Source organism: Entelurus aequoreus, linkage group LG10 (genome assembly GCF_033978785.1).
Source record: "Entelurus aequoreus isolate RoL-2023_Sb linkage group LG10, RoL_Eaeq_v1.1, whole genome shotgun sequence".
NCBI lineage: Eukaryota > Metazoa > Chordata > Actinopteri > Syngnathiformes > Syngnathidae > Entelurus > Entelurus aequoreus.
Window position 1 is genome coordinate 66,397,184 of NC_084740.1, and position 16,976 is coordinate 66,414,159.

Genomic DNA, 16,976 nt, shown 5'->3' on the forward strand with positions numbered 1-16,976 from the left:
AATAGATTTTTAGTTTAAATTAACCGTTTTTTAATACATAATTATTTCACGATTAAAACAGTAATTTCAACATTTAATTACTGTAATTATTTGACAATTGAATGATTTATTTCATTATTTTATGAACATGTGTGCCAGCGTTAATGAAGCGCTGATCCACACATTTTTAAAGTAATTGAATCATGAAATAATGTATTAATATTGTGATGTAAATTGTGTAATAGTTAAATCAATAACTGATCGCATATTGGATTAATGAAATACATTGTGAAATAATTAAGCAGTAAACACGTTTGATGTTAAATTAATCAATGACGCATGTCATCACACATATATTTATATTTTTTTAATTCCAATTTCAATGAACTAATGACACATTCAGGTCATTATTTAATGATTTAATTCTTTAATTTCGACCCTCCAGGAATGCTTCACTGCCAGAGAATGTCACCAACATGTCTGCACTGACATCAATACCGTATTTTTCGGAGTATAAGTCGCACCGGCCGAAAATGCATAATAAGGAAGGAAAAAAACATATATAAGTCGCACTGGAGTATAAGTCGCATTTTTGGGGGAAATTTATTTGATAAAACCCAACACCAAGAATAGACATTTGAAAGGCAATTTAAAATAAATAAAGAATAGTGAACAACAGGCTGAATAAGTGTACGTTATATGAGGCATAAATAACCAACTGAGAACGTGCCTGGTATGTTAACGTAACATATTATGGTAAGAGTCATTCAAATAACTATAACATATAGAACATGCGCAATCTGTCACTCCTAATCGCTAAATCCCATGAAATCTTGCAATCTGTCACTCCTAATCGCTAAATCCCATGAAATCTTATACGTCTAGTCCAGGGGTCGGCAACCCAAAATGTTGAAAGAGCCATATTGGACCAAAAATACAAAAACAAATCTGTCTGGAGCCGCAAAAAATTAAAAGCCATATTACATGTGTCATTGGATATAAATTTAATTAAGAGGACTTAAAGGAAACTAAATGACCTCAAATATACCTACAAATGAGGCATAATGATGCAATGTGTACATATCGCTAGCCTAAATAGCATGTTAGCATCGATTAGCTTGCAGTCATGCAGTGACCAAATATGTCCTATTAGCACTCCACACAAGTCAATAACATCAACAAAACTCACCTTTGTGCACTCATGCCCAACGTTAAAAGTGTGGTGGACAAAATGAGACAGAAAAAGAAGTGGCATAAAACACGTCCTAGAAAGTCGGAGAAAGTTATACATGTAAACAAACTATACGGTGAGTTCATGACCGCCAAAATTAGTAGGACAAAACGGCGCTCGCCAAATACTCGAATCAGTGAAGCATGTTTAATATAAACAGTGTGATTTATAACAATTAGGGAGGTTTGTGTAATGTTTGTCCTCCTACAGAAACCATACTAAAACAAAAAAATCGATTTTTTTCCCCTCATCTTTTTCCATTCTTCATACATTTTTGAAAAATCTCCAGAGAGCCACTAGGGCGGCGCTAAAGAGCCGCATGCGGCTCTAGAGCCGCGGGTTGCCGACCCCCGGTCTAGTCTCTCACGTGAATGAGCTAAATAATATTATTTGATATTTTACGGTAATGTGTTAATAATTTCACACATAAGTCGCTCCTGAGTATAAGTCGCACCCCCGGCCAAACTATGAAAAAAAACGGCGACTTATAGTCCGAAAAATACGGTAATTAGTATTTGTAAATATGATCACATATACAGTGCAGAGAAATTTAATATTTGGTCACTTTTTAAGGCACCTTGTTTTTCCTTCTATTTTTTTCATATTTGCACTAAAACTTACAGAGATGAACTTTCCTTCCACAGCAAAACCCCTACAAATGAAACACTATCTTTCCAAATAATTATTATTGTAGCACCTTAATAATAACTAGAACATTTGATAGGCCTGGCATCTGTGCCCTGGACCTCTGGCGGGGGGTTGCCGTACTTTGAAGATGGTGCCCAGTGTCCGAATCTGTGTGTTTTAGGTAGGGGTGTGGGGAAAAAAATCGATTCGAATTCGAATCGCGATTCTCACGTTGTGCGCTTCAGAATCGATTCTCATTTTTTTTAAAAACGGTAGCAAAACTAGCTCAAAAAGTTAGCAAGCTAATGTTAGCATACTATCAGTTAGCATGTGTCACACGCCAAGTTATGACTGTAAGGCGGGGGTCTCAAACTTAATTTACCTGGGGGCCACTGGATGCCGAATCTGGGTGAGGCTGAGCCGCAAGAAAATATTTCTTTAAAAAATAATATGTGGGGGAGCAGGGTTGGGGGGTGTATATCGTAGCGTCCCGGAAGAGTTAGGGCTGCATGGGATTCTGGGTATTTGTTCTGTTGTGTTTATGTTGTGTTACGGTGCGGATGTTCTCCCGAAATGTGTTTGTCATTCTTCTTTGGTGTGGGTTCACAATGTGGCGCATAATTGTAACAGTGCTAAAGTTGTTTATACGGCCACCCTCAGTGTGACCTGTATGGCTGTTGACCAAGTATGTCTTGCAGTCACTTACATGTGTGTACGGAAGCCAAATACAACATGTGACCGGGCCGGCCAGAACTTGATGCCAGCAACACATGACAAAGAAGTGGGGAAAGGTGGCAATAAACACTTATTTGGAACATCCCACAGGTGAACAGGCAAATTGGGAACAGGTGGGTGCCATGATTGGGTATAAAAGTGGATTCCATGAAATGCTACAAGGATGGGGCGAGGGTCACCACTTTGTCAACAAATGCGTGAGCAAATTGTTGAACAGTTTAAGAAAAACCTTTCTCAGCCAGCTATTGCAAGGAATTGAGGGATTTCACCATCTACGGTCCGTAATATCATCAAAGGGTTCAGAGAATCTGGAGAAATCACTGCACGTAAGCAGCTAAGCCCGTGACCTTCCATCCCTCCGGCTGAACTGCATCGACAAGCGACATCGGTGTGTAAAGGATATCACCACATGGGCTCAGGAACACTTCAGAAACCCACTGTCAGTAACTACAGTTGGTCGCTACATCTGTAAGTGCAAGTTAAAACTCTCCTATGCAAGGCGAAAACCGTTTATCAACAACACCCAGAAACGCCGTCGGCTTCGCTGGGCCTGAGCTCATCTAAGATGGACTGATACAAAGTGGAAAGTGTTCTAAAAATACAACATGTGACTGGGCCGGCAAGCCGTTTGTACGGGTTGTAGAGGGCGTTAAAGGCAGTGCCGTCACGACATGCCCTTATTATTGTTGATTGGGTGAAGACATTCGAGAGAATGCGTACCCTGAAATTCGGGAGACTCCCGGAAAAATCGGGAGGGTTGGCAAGTATGACGCTGTCAAGCGCCATTCATATAAAACTCGCGGGCCGCGCTAACATAACATTTTCATATTAAGGTGCGGGCTGCAAAATAACGTCTCGCAGGCCGCAATTGGCCCGCAGGCCGCGTGTCTGAGACCACTGCTGTAAGGTGTATGGCTGTCTAATTAGAGACAAAAAAACTCAAGTTAGCATGTTAATAATAAAATTTAGCATGCTTAAGTTAGCTTGCTAGCATGCTATCGTTTGCATGCTAACAGTTAACAAGTGTCACGTACCAAGTTATTTGACTCTGGGGTAAACGGTAGCCAAACTAGCTCCAATAGTTAGCAAGCTAATGTTAGCATGCTATCAGTTAGCATGTGTCACACGCCAAGTTACATGACTGTAAGGTGTATGGTTGTCTAATTAGAGAGAGAAAACGTAAAGTTAGCATGCTAACATTAGCATGCTAGCAGTTAACACGCCAAGTTATTATTTTTAATGGGGCACTTCAATAATAATAATGATTATTAAGGTGCTACAATAACATTATTATTATTATTATGGAAGTATAGAACTTTTACCAACAAGGTGGTCGTATTAATAAGAATATTTCATGGGAAAAAAAGTATGTTTTGGTGTGGATGCTGACTTGGACACATTTCAGTGTCGCCTTTACGCTCCTTTAAGAACACACTTGATACTGTACACAACACACTTGATACTGTACACAACAACACACTTGATACTGTACACAACACACTTGATACTGTACACAAAACACTTGATACTGTACACAACAACACACTTGATACTGTACACAACACACTTGATACTGTACACAACAACACACTTGATACTGTACACAACAACACACTTGATACTGTACACAACAACACACTTGATACTGTAGACCAGTGGTCCCCAACCTTTTTGTAACTGCGGACCGGTCAACGCTTGTAAATTTGTCCCACGGACCGGGGGAGTGGGGGGGGTGTTATGATATTTTTTTTTTTTTTTTTTTTGTTGTCATAAAAAAATACAATCATGTGTGCTTACGGACTGTATCCCTGCAAGGCTGTATTGATATATATTGATATATAATGTAGGAACCGGAATATTAATAACAGAAAGAAACAACCCTTTTGTGTGAATGAGTGTAAATGGCGGAGGGAGGTTTTTTGGGTTGGTGCACTAATTGTAAGTGTATCTTGTTTTTTTTATGTTGATTAAAAAAAAATTTTTTAATTATTATTATTATTATTATTTATTTATTTTTTTTTATTTTTTTTGTGCGGCCGGGTACCAATTGATCCACGGACCAGTACCAGGCCGCGGCCCGGTGGTTGGGGACCACTGTTGTAGACAACAACACACTTGATACTGTACACAACAACATACTTGATACTGTAGACAACAACATACTTGATACTGTAGACAACAACATACTTGGTACTGTACATAACACACTTGATACTGTACATAACAACTAGAAATGTCCGATAATATCGGCCTGCCGATATTATCGGCCGATAAATGCTTTAAAATGTAATATCGGAAATTATCGGTATCATTTTTTTATTAACTGTATCGTTTTTTTGTGGGTTTTTTTTTTATTTTTTTATTAAATCAACATAAAAAACACAAGATACACTTACAATTAGTACACCAACCCAAAAAACCTCCCTCCCCCATTTACACTCATTCACACAAAAGGGTTGTTTCTTTCTGTTATTAATATTCTGGTTCCTACATTATATATCAATATATATCAATACAGTCTGCAAGGGATACAGTCCGTAAGCACACATGATTGTGCGTGCTGCTGGTCCACTAATAGTACTAACCTTTAACAGTTCATTTGACTCATTTTCATTGATTACTAGTTTCTATGTAACTGTTTTTATATTGTTTTACTTTCTTTTTTATTCAAGAAAATGTTTTACATTTATTTATCTTATTTTTTTAAAAAGGACCTTATCTTCACCATACCTGGTTGTCCAAATTAGGCATAATAATGTGTTAATTCCACGACTGTATATATCGGTATCGGTTGATGACAGTATCGGTTGATATCGGTATCGGTAATTAAGAGTTGGACAATATCGGATATCGTCAAAAAAGCCATTATCGACCTAATAACAACACACTTGATACTGTACACAACAACACATTTGATTCTGTACACAACAATACACTTGATACTGTACACAACAACACACTTGATACTGTACACAACAATACACTTGATACTGTACACGACAATACACTTGATACTGTACACAACAATACACTTGGTACTGTACACAACAACACACTTGATACTGCACACGACAATACACTTGATACTGTACACAACAACACACTTGATACTGTACACAACAACACACTTGATACTGTACACAACAATACACTTGGTACTAATCCAAGAAGAATGTTATACTCAGCACAAAGGAACATATTTGAATGTAACACGCATGCTTGCTCAGCCACAAAAGATTCAAACACTGTCTTTATTTATTAAACATAAACAAAAGCAAATACTGTTTAATCGTGAGTTCTTACAAATAGTGTATTCTACTTCACTTCTTTTACGGCCATTTAAAAGAAGTGCCAGTGGTACACAACTATGGTGTGTTGTAACTTAAGTGTGTTGTTGTACTGGCTACATCACGCTAGGTTAGCAACATTAGCATAGCTATGTGAGCTACGTGCTAACATTAAAGCTTTTCTAAGATAGTTTTTTTTTTTAGAAATGCATGAAAGTTTTGAGTATTGGGGAGAAACATGTGTTAGCTTTAGCGCTAACAAAGGTTGTCATTTAGAGAAATGCTGGACAAAACAAGTTGGCTTTTCAAAGAACACCATTGGGAAAACACGACCTTTCTGTTTGCCCCTCAGGGTCGCTTGGTTGGGATGTCAAGGTCGGAGTACCCCCCCCCCCCCCCGCCCATCCCCCACAGGAATCAATCACACAGCTTCATGCCATCATGCACACACACATCATGCTATCATGCACACACACATCATGCTATCATGCACACACACATCATGCTATCATGCACACAAACATCATGCTATCATGCACACACACATCATGCTATCATGCACACACAAACATCATGCTATCATGCACACACATCATGCTATCATGCACACACAAACATCATGCTATCATGCACACACAAACATCATGCTATCATCATGCTATCATGCACACACAAAAATGCTATCATGCACACACATCATGCTATCATGCACACACAAACATCATGCTATCATGCACACACATTATGCTATCATGCACACACAAACATGCTATCATGCACGCACAAACGTCATGCTATCATGCACACACATCATGCTATCATGCACACAAAAACATCATGCTATCATGCACACACAAACATCATGCTATCATGCACACACAAACATCATGCTATCATGCACACACAAACATCATGCTATCATGCACACACATCATGCTATCATGCACACACAAACATCATGCTATCATGCACACACAAACATCATGCTATCATCATGCTATCATGCACACACAAAAATGCTATCATGCACACACATCATGCTATCATGCACACACAAACATCATGCTATCATGCACACACATCATGCTATCATGCACACACAAACATGCTATCATGCACGCACAAACATCATGCTATCATGCACACACATCATGCTATCATGCACACAAAAACATCATGATATCATGCACACACAAACATCATGCTATCATGCACACACATCATGCTATCATGCACACACAAACATCATGCTATCATGCACACACATCATGCTATCATGCACACACAAACATGCTATCATGCACACACAAACATCATGCTATCATGCACACACATCATGCTATCATGCACACACAAACATCATGCTATCTTGCACACACATCATGCTATCATGCACACACATCATGCTATCATGCACACACAAACATGCTATCATGCACACACAAACATCATGCTATCATGCACACACATCATGCTATCATGCACACACAAACATCATGCTATCATGCACACACATCATGCTATCATGCACACACAAACATGCTATCATGCACACACATCATGCTATCATGCACACTCAAACATCATGCTATCATGCACACACATCATGCTATCATGCACACACAAACATCATGCTATCATGCACACACATCATGCTATCATGCACACACATCATGCTATCATGCACACACAAACATCATGCTATCATGCACACACATCATGCTATCATGCACACACAAACATCATGCTATCATGCACACACAAACATCATGCTATCATGCACACACAAACATCATGCTATCATGCACACACATCATGCTATCATGCACACACAAACAGCATGCACACACACTATGCCGTCATGCACACACAAACATCATGCTATCATGCACACACAAACATCATGCTATCATGCACACACATCATGCTATCATGCACACACAAACATCATGCTATCATGCACACACAAACATCATGCTATCATGCACACACAAACATCATGCTACCATGCACACACAAACATCATGCTACCATGCACACAAAAACAGCATGCACACACACTATGCCGTCATGCACACACAAACATCATGCTATCATGCACACACAAACATCATGTTATCATGCACACACAAACATCATGCTATCATGCACACACAAACATCATGCTATCATGCACACACAAACATCATGTTATCATGCACACACAAACATCATGCTATCATGCACACACAAACATCATGCTACCATGCACACAAAAACAGCATGCACACACAAACATCATGCTATCATGCACACACAATCATCATGCTATCATGCACACACAAACATCATGCTACCATGCACACACAAACATCATGCTACCATGCACACAAAAACAGCATGCACACACACTATGCCGTCATGCACACACAAACATCATGTTATCATGCACACACAAACATCATGTTATCATGCACACACAAACACCCCTACTACTTCCACTTCTATTACTTCCACTTCTATTACTTCCACGACTACCACTCCACTTCTTCTGCTTCCACTCCTTCTACTTCTACTTCCACTTCTACTACTTCCACTTTCACTAATTCCACTACTACTACTTCCACTTCTTCTACTACTTCCACTTTCACTAATTCCACTACTGCTACTTCCACTTCTTCTACTACTTCCACTTCTACTACTTCCACTACTATTACTTTCATTACTACTACTTCCACTCCTACTACTTCCACTTCTTCTGTTTCCACTCTTTCTACTTCTACTTCCACTTGTGCTACTTCCACTCCTTCTACTTCCACTTCTTCTACTACTTCCACTTCTACTACTTCCACTACTATTACTTCCATGACTACTACTTCCACTCCTACTACTTCCACTTCTTCTGCTTCCACTCTTTCTACTTCTACTTCCACTTGTGCTACTTCCACTCCTTCTACTTCCACTTCTTCTACTTCCACTCCTTCTACTTCCACAACTACTACTTCCACTTCTACTACTTCCACTAATTCCACTACTGCTACTTCCACTTCTTTCACTTCTACTATTTTCACAACTACTACTTCTACTCCTTCTGCTTCCACTCTTTCTACTTCCACTTCGACCACTTCCACGACTACTACTTCCAGTCCTTCTACTTCCACTTCTTCTGCTTCCACTCCTTCAACTTCTACTTCCACTTGTACTACTTCCACTTTTACTATTTCCACTTCTACTACTTCCACTTCCACTAATTCCACTACTACTACTTCCACTTCTTCTACTACTTCCACTTCTACTACTTCCGCTTCCATGTGTACTACGTCCACTTCCACTAATCCCACTTCTACTACTTACACTACTACTATTTACACTTATTCTACTACTACTTCCACTTCTTCTACTACTTAGACTTCTACTACTTCCACTGCCACTAAATCCACTTCACCTACTTCCACTAATTCCACTACTACTACTTCCACTTCTTCTACTACTTCCACTTCTACTACTTTCACGACTACTACTTCCACTCCTTCTGCTTCCACTTCTTCTGCTTCCACTCCCTCTACTTCCACTTGAACTACTTCCACTTCTACTACTTCCACTACGACTACTTCCACTCCTTCTACTGCCACTTGTACTTCCACTTTTACTACTTCCACTTCTACTACTTCCACTTCCACTAATTCCACTACTACTACTTCCACTTCTTCTACTACTTCCACTCCTTCTGCTACCACTTGTACTACATCCTCTTCCACTAATTCCACTTCTACTACTTACACTACTACTACTACTACTACTTCCACTTCTTCTACTACTTCCACTTCTTCTACTACTTAGACTTAGACTACTTCCACTTCCACTAATTCCACTTCTACTACTTACACTTCCACTAATTCCACTTCTTCTACTACTTCCACTTCTACTACTTCCACTCCTTCTGCTTCCACTTGTACTGTGTTCACTTCCACTAATTCCACTACTACTACTTCCACTTCTACTACTTTCTCTCCTTCTGCTTCCACTTGTACTACATCCACTTCCACTAATTCCACTTCTAACTACTTACACTACTACTACTTACACTTCTTCTACTACTTGCACTTCTTCTACTACTTAGACTTCTACTACTTCCACTTCCACAGCCCTTTGAGACACTTGTGATTTAGGGCTATATAAATAAACATTGATTGATTGATTGATTGATTGACTAATTCCACTTCTACTACTTACACTTCCACTAATTCCACTTCTTCTACTACTTCCACTTCTACTACTTCCACTCCTTCTGCTTCCACTTGTACTGTGTTCACTTCCTCTACTTCCATTTCTCTACTTCCAATCCTTCCGCTTCTACTTGTACTATGTCCACTTCCACTAATTCCACTTCTACTACTTCCACTTCTTCTACTACCTCCACTTCTTCTACTACTTCCACTTCCACTAATTCCAGTATTACTACTTCCATTTCTTCTACTACTTCCACTTCTGCTACTTACACTTCTACTACTTACATTTCTTCTACTACTTGCACTTCTTCTACTACTTAGACTTCTACTACTTCCACTTCCACTAATTCCACTTCTACTACTTACACTTCCACCAATTCCACTTCTTCTACTACTTCCACTTCTACTACTTCCACTCCTTCTGCTTCCACTTGTACTGCGTTCACTTCCACTACTTCCATTTCTACTACTTCCACGCCTTCTGCTTCCACTTGTACTACGTCCACTTCCACTTCTTCCACTTCTTCTACTACTTCCACTTCTTCTACTACTTAGACTTAGACTACTTCCACTTCCACCAATTCCACTTCTTCTACTACTTCCACTTCTACTACTTCCACTCCTTCTGCTTCCACTTGTACTGCGTTCACTTCCACTACTTCCACTTCTTCTACTACTTCCACTTCTTCTACTACTTAGACTTAGACTACTTCCACTTCCACTAATTCCACTTCTACTACTTACACTTGCACTAATTCCACTTCTTCTACTACTTACACTTCTACTACTTCCACTCCTTCTGCTTCCACTTGTACTGTGTTCACTTCCACTAATTCCACTACTACTACTTCCACTTCTACTACTTTCTCTCCTTCTGCTTCCACTTGTACTACATCCACTTCCACTAATTCCACTTCTAACTACTTACACTACTACTACTTAAACTTCTTCTACTACTTGCACTTCTTCTACTACTTAGACTTCTACTACTTCCACTTCCACAGCCCTTTGAGACACTTGTGATTTAGGGCTATATAAATAAACATTGATTGATTGATTGATTGACTAATTCCACTTCTACTACTTACACTTCCACTAATTCCACTTCTTCTACTACTTCCACTTCTACTACTTCCACTCCTTCTGCTTCCACTTGTACTGTGTTCACTTCCACTAATTCCACTACTACTACTTCCACTTCTACTACTTTCTCTCCTTCTGCTTCCACTTGTACTACATCCACTTCCACTAATTCCACTTCTAACTACTTACACTACTACTACTTAAACTTCTTCTACTACTTGCACTCCTTCTACTACTTAGACTTCTACTACTTCCACTTCCACAGCCCTTTGAGACACTTGTGATTTAGGGCTATATAAATAAACATTGATTGATTGATTGATTGACTAATTCCACTTCTACTACTTACACTTCCACTAATTCCACTTCTTCTACTACTTCCACTTCTACTACTTCCATTCCTTCTGCTTCCACTTGTACTGTGTTCACTTCCTCTACTTCCATTTCTCTACTTCCAATCCTTCTGCTTCTACTTGTACTATGTCCACTTCCACTAATTCCACTTCTACTACTTCCACTTCTTCTACTACCTCCACTTCTTCTACTACTTCCACTTCCACTAATTCCACTATTACTACTTCCATTTCTTCTACTACTTCCACTCCTTCTGCTTCCACTGCCACTAATTCCACTTCTGCTACTTACACTTCTACTACTTACATTTCTTCTACTACTTGCACTTCTTCTACTACTTAGACTTCTACTACTTCCACTTCCACTAATTCCACTTCTACTACTTACACTTCCACCAATTCCACTTCTTCTACTACTTCCACTTCTACTACTTCCACTCCTTCTGCTTCCACTTGTACTGCGTTCACTTCCACTACTTCCACTTCTTCTACTACTTCCACTTATTCTACTACTTAGACTTAGACTACTTCCACTTCCACTAATTCCACTTCTACTACTTCCACTTCCACTAATTCCACTTCTTCTACTACTTCCACTTCTACTACTTCCACTCCTTCTGCTTCCACTTGTACTGTGTTCACTTCCACTAATTCCACTACTATTACTTCCACTTCTACTACTTTCTCTCCTTCTGCTTCCACTTGTACTACATCCACTTCCACTAATTCCACTTCTAACTACTTACACTACTACTACTTACACTTCTTCTACTACTTGCACTTCTTCTACTACTTAGACTTCTACTACTTCCACAGCCCTTTGAGACACTTGTGATTTAGGGCTATATAAATAAACATTGATTGATTGATTGATTGACTAATTCCACTTCTACTACTTCCACTTCCACTAATTCCACTTCTTCTACTACTTCTACTACTTCCACTTCCACAGCCCTTTGAGACACTTGTGATTTAGGGCTATATAAATAAACATTGATTGATTGATTGATTGACTAATTCCACTTCTACTACTTACACTTCCACCAATTCCACTTATTCTACTACTTCCACTTCTACTACTTCCACTCCTTCTGCTTCCACTTGTACTGCGTTCACTTCCTCTACTTCCATTTCTACTACTTCCAATCCTTCTGCTTCCACTTGTACTACGTCCACTTCCACTAATTCCACTTCTACTACTTCCACTTCTTCTACTACCTCCACTTCTTCTACTACTTCCACTTCCACTAATTCCACTATTACTACTTCCATTTCTTCTACTACTTCCACTCCTTCTGCTTCCACTGCCACTAATTCTACTTCTAACTACTTACACTACTACTACTTACACTTCTTCTACTACTTGCACTTCTTCTACTACTTAGACTTCTACTACTTCCACTTCCACAGCCCTTTGAGACACTTGTGATTTAGGGCTATATAAATAAACATTGATTGATTGATTGATTGACTAATTCCACTTCTACTACTTACACTTCCACTAATTCCACTTCTTCTACTACTTCCACTTCTACTACTTCCACTCCTTCTGCTTCCACTTGTACTGTGTTCACTTCCTCTACTTCCATTTCTCTACTTCCAATCCTTCTGCTTCTACTTGTACTATGTCCACTTCCACTAATTCCACTTCTACTACTTCCACTTCTTCTACTACCTCCACTTCTTCTACTACTTCCACTTCCACTAATTCCACTATTACTACTTCCATTTCTTCTACTACTTCCACTCCTTCTGCTTCCACTGCCACTAATTCCACTTCTGCTACTTACACTTCTACTACTTACATTTCTTCTACTACTTGCACTTCTTCTACTACTTAGACTTCTACTACTTCCACTTCCACTAATTCCACTTCTACTACGTACACTTCCACCAATTCCACTTCTTCTACTACTTCCACTTCTACTACTTCCACTCCTTCTGCTTCCACTTGTACTGCGTTCACTTCCACTACTTCCACTTCTCCTACTTCCACTCCTTCTGCTTCCACTTGTACTGCGTTCACTTCCTCTACTTCCATTTCTACTACTTCCACTCCTTCTGCTTCCACTTGTACTACGTCCACTTCCACTAATTCCACTTCTACTACTTCCACTTCTTCTACTACCTCCACTTCTTCTACTACTTCCACTTCCACTAATTCCACTATTACTACTTCCATTTCTTCTACTACTTCCACTTCTGCTACTTACACTTCTACTACTTACATTTCTTCTACTACTTGCACTTCTTCTACTACTTAGACTTCTACTACTTCCACTTCCACTAATTCCACTTCTACTACTTACACTTCCACCAATTCCACTTCTTCTACTACTTCCACTTCTACTACTTCCACTCCTTCTGCTTCCACTTGTACTACGTCCACTTCCACTTCTTCCACTTCTTCTACTACTTCCACTTCTACTACTTCCACTCCTTCTGCTTCCACTTGTACTACGTCCACTTCCACTTCTTCCACTTCTTCTACTACTTCCACTTCTAGTCGGACAAAACAAAAAGAGTACCCAAGTACAACTAATGAGTACATCAACATTAGCATGCATGAAGTATTTAATGTACAGGTTGAAGATAGTATTTACCTTTTGACATGTGAGCATATTAAAACCTGACTCTCTATAAACTTTTCCTCTGAAAAACGTAAACAACTTTTCGTGAAGAAAACCCTGCTTTATATTGCAGCTGCTCACTGACATCATGATGACACCTTTTATGGACGCATGAAGAGCAGATAGGTGATCTGAGTTAAGGCGAGGATTAGCCTACATTGTGGTGCTGCTCGCTCGCCACACGTTGGCGTCCTCAGCGGGACCAGGACGCCTCATTGGTCGTCCCCACTTGTCAGCGAGAGAGCAAAATGCACACTTGGCATATTTGTTGTGTTTATTTTTAGAGCAACACAATGCGCTCACATTCAGCACATTTAAGGAAGCTCCCCCACGCTATTTGACGCTGGACAATTAAAAGTGACAGCTGCTGCTTTCAGCGCGTCTTCATCTCGCTGGAAGACCACCCTTTGACCTTTGACCCCCGCAGCCTGAGCGAGTGCTTCTGACTACTTGTGTAGACTTACTATGATTGTTTGCATCATCTGCAAGGATGTGTCCTTTCATGGACGCTGCTCTGAATGTTTGCTTTTTGACCTCTGACCTCCTGTGCACCTGCAAAAAAAGCAAGCATACTAACAGTTAGCATTTGTGAAGTGACAAAATATATGACTCTTGGGTGTAATCCTGCAAAATAAGCAAACAAGCTGGCATATTAACATGCAACATTAGCATGCTAACAGTTAGCATTTGTTAAGTGTTCAAAATGTAGGACTCTCGGGTGTAATCCTGCAAAATGAGGAAAAAGGCTAGCAAATTGACATGCTAACACTTAGCATTTTTTTAAATGAGAAAATATAGGACTCTTGGGTATATTCCTGCAAAATGAGGAAAAGACTAGCATATTAACATGCAAACATTAGCATGCTAACAGTAGCATTTGGTAAGTGACAAAATATGACTCTTAGGTGTAATCCTACAAAATAAGCAAACAAGCCAGCATATTAACATGCAACATTAGCATGCTAACAGTAGCATTTGGTAAGTGACAAAATATATGACTCTTAGGTGTAATCCTGCAAAATAAGCAAACAAGCCAGCATATTAACATGCAACATTAGCATGCTAACAGTTAGCACTTGTTAAGTGACAAAATACATGACTCGTAGGTGTAATCCTGCAAAATAAGCAAACAAGCCAGCATATTAATATGCAACATTAGCATGCTAACAGTAGCATTTGGTAAGTGACAAAATATATGACTCTTAGGTGTAATCCTGTAAAACAAGCAAACAAGCTAGCATATTAACATGCAACATTAGCATGCAAACAGTTAGCATTTGTTAAGTGACAAAATGTAGGACTCTCGGGTGTAATCCTGCAAAATGAGGAAAAAGGCTAGCAAATTGACATGCTAACACTTAGCATTTTTTTAAATGACAAAATATAGGACTCTTGGGTATATTCCTGCAAAATGAGGAAAAAACTAGCATATTAACATGCAAACATTAGCATGCTAACAGTAGCATTTGGTAAGTGACAAAATATGACTCTTAGGTGTAATCCTACAAAATAAGCAAACAAGCCAGCATATTAACATGCAACATTAGCATGCTAACAGTAGCATTTGGTAAGTGACAAAATATAGGACTCTTAGGTGTAATCCTGCAAAATAAGCAAACAAGCCAGCATATTAACATGCAACATTAGCATGCTAACAGTTAGCACTTGTTAAGTGACAAAATACATGACTCTTAGGTGTAATCCTGCAAAATAAGCAAACAAGCCAGCATATTAATATGCAACATTAGCATGCTAACAGTAGCATTTGGTAAGTGACAAAATATATGACTCTTAGGTGTAATCCTGTAAAACAAGCAAACAAGCTAGCATATTAACATGCAACATTAGCATGCAAACAGTTAGCATTTGTTAAGTGACAAAATGTAGGACTCTCGGGTGTAATCCTGCAAAATGAGGAAAAATGCTAGCAAATTGACATGCTAACACTTAGCATTTTTTTAAATGACAAAATATAGGACTCTTGGGTATATTCCTGCAAAATGAGGAAAAAACTAGCATATTAACATGCAAACATTAGCATGCTAACAGTAGCATTTGGTAAGTGACAAAATATGACTCTTAGGTGTAATCCTACAAAATAAGCAAACAAGCCAGCATATTAACATGCAACATTAGCATGCTAACAGCTAGCACTTGTTAAGTGACAAAATATATGACTCTTAGGTGTAATCCTGCAAAATAAGCAAACAAGCCAGCATATTAACATGCAACATTAGCATGCTAACAGTTAGCACTCGTTAAGTGACAAAATACATGACTCTTAGGTGTAATCCTGCAAAATAAGCAAACAAGCCAGCATATTAACATGCAACATTAGCACGCAAACAGTTAGCATTTGTTAAGTGACAAAATGTAGGACTCTCGGGTGTAATGCTGCAAAATTAGGAAAAAAGATAGCATATTGACATGCTAACAGTTAGTATTTTTTTAAGTGACAAAATATAGGATTCTTTGGTGTAATCCTGGAAAATGAGGAAAAAATAAGCATAGTAACATGCTAACAGTTAGCATTTGTGAGGTGACAAAATATATGACTCTTAGGTGTATTCCTGCAAAATTAGGAAAAATCTAGCATATTAACATGCTAACATTAGCATGCTAACAGTAGTATTTGGTAAGTGACAAAATATATGACTCTAAGGTGTAATCCTGCAAAATAAGCAAACAAGCCAGCATATTAATATGCAACATTAGCATGCTAACAGTTATCCACTTGTTAAGTGACAAAATACATGACTCTTAGGTGTAATCCTGCAAAATAAGCAAACAAGCCAGCATATTAATATGCAACATTAGCATGCTAACAGTAGCATTTGGTAAGT

The 16,976-nt window shown here is 38.9% G+C and overlaps 1 protein-coding gene and 1 pseudogene across 1 annotated transcript in view; one reads left to right on the forward strand and one right to left on the reverse strand.

The window, feature by feature from the left end:
• fhip1b (FHF complex subunit HOOK interacting protein 1B) overlaps window positions 1-16,976 on the reverse strand; it is a 716,414-nt gene that overhangs the window by 512,334 nt on the left and 187,104 nt on the right. The window lies entirely within an intron of this gene.
• Window positions 10,203-14,488, forward strand: LOC133659194 (uncharacterized protein DDB_G0271670-like; annotated as a pseudogene).